This window comes from Littorina saxatilis, linkage group LG10, assembly GCF_037325665.1.
Source record: "Littorina saxatilis isolate snail1 linkage group LG10, US_GU_Lsax_2.0, whole genome shotgun sequence".
Lineage (NCBI taxonomy): Eukaryota > Metazoa > Mollusca > Gastropoda > Littorinimorpha > Littorinidae > Littorina > Littorina saxatilis.
The window spans coordinates 41,389,177-41,392,682 of record NC_090254.1 but is presented as its reverse complement, the minus strand read 5'-3'; the positions used below and the strand labels follow the sequence as shown (position 1 = coordinate 41,392,682).

The 3,506-nt window shown below is 43.1% G+C and overlaps 1 long non-coding RNA gene across 1 annotated transcript; it reads left to right on the top strand.

The window, feature by feature from the left end:
- The first annotated feature begins 606 nt into the window (after nucleotides 1-606).
- On the top strand, nucleotides 607-2,053 carry LOC138979254 (uncharacterized). Its single transcript, XR_011459956.1, has 3 exons — nucleotides 607-768; nucleotides 940-1,004; nucleotides 1,587-2,053. It is a non-coding gene; the product is annotated as an uncharacterized lncRNA (long non-coding RNA).
- The last annotated feature ends 1,453 nt before the right edge of the window (nucleotides 2,054-3,506 follow it).

Here is a 3,506-nt window from a genome sequence, read left to right as displayed (position 1 = left end):
CCTCCTACCCCAGCCTCCTCTCATCATGTGAATATCTTCGCCATCCACATGAAGATTTCACGTCTTAGGAAGCTTAGTTTGACCGTCATTAAGTCGTTTACACGGTTAACTATTTGTATTCCCCAGCTGTTCACTAAGCTTCTAACTGACGATGCATTGAAAGGCCATTTAAAGGATATCTTGTGACCTTTACTGCTTATCCTTGCAGTAAATATATAGATATATATATATGTGTGTGTGTGTGTGTGTGTGTGTGTGTGCGCGTGTGTGTGTGTGTGCGCGCGTGTGTGTGTGTGTGTGCGCGCTTACGTGTATGTGTGTGTGTATGTGAGCGTGCGTGTGTGTGTGTATGTGTGTGTGTGTGTATGAATGCGTGCCAATGTGTGTGTGTGTGTATGTGTGTGTGTGTGTGTGTGTTAATGCGTGCCAGTGTGTGTGTGTGTGTGTGTGTGTGTGTGTGTGTGTGTGTGTGTGTGTGTGTGTTTTAATAATTCTGTCTGTCTCTTTCTGTCTGTATATCTGTCTGCCTTTCGCTGTATGTCTGTCTGTATGTCTGTCTGTTTGTCTGTATGTCTGTCTGTCCGTCTGTCAGTTTGTCTGTCTGTCTATTTGTCTGTCTGTCTGTGTGTATTTGTGCGCTCATCATACTCACGATTTACTTTGTCGGAAAAGGGTGTGGAATGGTATAAATAGAGGTGGCTATCACGTAACCACAAGGTCTTCTCATACCAAACAGATTGCAGCTCAACAACTCCTGAAACCCGCGAGGTATCGAGACATTTTCTTGAAAAGATTTTGAGTTGGTGTGTGTGCATGTGTTTGTGTGTGTGTGTGTGTGTGTGTGTGTGTGTGTGCGCGTGTGTGTGTGTGTGTGTGTGTGTTTGTGTGTGTGTTACAGGTTATTGTCGATGAAATCATTTCACCGTTGTCCCGTTTCAGAATGAAGTACATTGTTAGCCTGCTTTTCCTGATGGCAGCAGTGACTGTGGTAGTGCGGGCATACGGTAAGAAACTTCGCTCTCTTTTCGCTCGAAACGTACCGATGGAGACCTTTTGGTAATAACTGCGTCACGTAGAACTATGACATGTTTTTTTTTTCTTTCTTTGTTAATATTATTTCTTTTGGCTGGTATTTCGTTTTGCTGAAATGAAGAATAATACGGCGGGTAGTACGTAATGACTGCTAAGCGGTAAGTAACATAAACTGACTTCAGAATGTGCTACTTTCTTCTAGGATCGCTCGTTGAAAATTATCTAAAGAGGGAGTTAAAAATTGCCCTAAGGAGTGCAATTAGTTCAACAATAAATTGATCACTGACACTACATTCAGAAGGGCGTGCGCATGTACACAAGCAACCACAGATCGAAGACAAAACTTTAATGATTGACTTTGTTGATCCAACATTTACACAAAACAAAAATACCAGACGACAAACACACGTACACAAAACAAAAATACCAGACGACAAACACACGTACACAAAACATTCAAGTGGGGAGGGAGTTCAACACCAGTGTTGGTCACTCCTCAGACCAGTTCAAATCCCAAAACAATGATATTTTGAATAGTGTGTGTATGTCCACAGAAGCCCTGGCCGAAGACACGAAGGGGACGGAGCAGGTTCAAGCGATACAGACCTTGAACAGAGAAACCCGTTGCGATTGCACTTGCATCTGCTGCCAGAAATTGAACTGGGGATGCAGTTGCTGCATTACATCCTGGGGACGCCGATGAAGACACCACATTCTGAAATGAAACACAAACCTAAACACAACCAGCCAACTATAGAATCAGTGATATAACCGACAAGAGCTTGTGTTTTATTATTTACAATTAAGGGTTTGAAAGCGTTTTAAAACCCAGCAAGCAAGCATGACACTAGCGAAACCAACCAACCTACCAGCTAATCAAACAAACAAACAAACAAACAAATAACAGAATTCAAAATAAAAACATTAATTGGTTCAATTCTTTTTTGCTCTTTGCTTCCATGTACCATTACTGTTGTTTTCTGCATATTCCAATGCACCACAATAAAATCAACTCTGATCATTTCAAATCTTGTGTGTGTGTGTGTGTGTATGTGTGTGTGTGTGTGTGTATGTGTGTGTGTGTGTGTGTGTGTGTGTGTGTGTGTGTGTGTGTGTGTGTGTGTGTACGTGTTGGTTTGTTGTTGGACTCGAGACGATGGTCGAGGTGATTGTATATCTGTGTATTTTGGTCGAGCGAATCAGAGAAAAATACTGGACCTATACTGTTCAAAAAAAGAAACGCATAGTTGCTACTTGCCAAATTTGTTTTATTTTTCGAAAAAATTAACAGAAAATCCAATATTTAGATTATTTGTTTGAAATTTGGTATGGACACAGTTGAATGCACACACAGTTCATTTGCATCTTCAAATCAATCAGTCAATCAATACGATTGGGTGCCGAGGCTGTCAAGTCAGTAGGGGGTGTGACTGCCTTGAGCAGCAACAACTGCCCGGCACCTTCTGGGCATGGACTGGATCAGATGCCGGATATCTTGCTGTGGGATGGTGTCCCACTCCTCCTGAAGTGCCTGCAATAGATCGCGGTGATTTGCCGGCGCTTCTTCTCGCCTGCGCACACGTCTGTCCAATTCATCCCAGAGGTGTTCTATCGGGTTCATGTCTGGCGACATGGATGGCCAGGGAAGCACCTGGACATGTGGTCGGTGAGGAACTGGGTGGTGAGTCGTGCTGTGTGCGGGCGAGCGTTGTCCTGCTGGAATATGGCATCCTGGTCAGCCAGAAGAGGAAGGGCGTTGTAATGAATGGCGGTTATGGTGTTTATAGTTGAAGGGATATAACTAGTGCTTTTTGTAATACAAAGAGGTTGTCAGGAGTGGTTTAACTTTGAGAGTGGAAACTTTTAACAGTTCAGTAAAATTCCATGGTTAGCTACGGACGGTCAAACTGGGTTCGCGGCACGTGAATTTACAACTGTGAGAGTTGTTCGCGTTATAATCGCAACCGCCTGATTTTGTGAGTTGTGATTGTAAACTGCCTGACAATTGAAAGTCATTCGACCTGGGCTCTCGGATGAGAAAACCTGCTCTTGGTTTTGATGTCAACTTTGCAAGAAAACATTTGATCTTGATGTCAACCTTGGAACCGGGAAACATTGCCGGGATGACTTGGACTTTTGTATGGGTGCCGCCATATTGGAAGATGAGGTACTTTGCTAGTTTTGTGTGAACTTGAACATTTCTTTTGTATGCGCGGACATGACTTGTGTACTTGAATAATTTCGGAATCGTATAATTTTCTTGTGCTCGGTTGGTGTGTTTTTGAATATTGTTAGTTGTTACAGTAGGGTGTTATATTTTGTAACAGGCCGCCCCAGTCTGACTTGTGCGGGGTGGTGCCAGAGTGGCGAGGGTGCGATGGAGGCCGTAAGGTTGAAGGCTAGCTACATCGTCACCTCTACATAACGTAAAAGTTATGTTTTGTTTATTTGCTTTCTTGTCCTTGTAAATATGT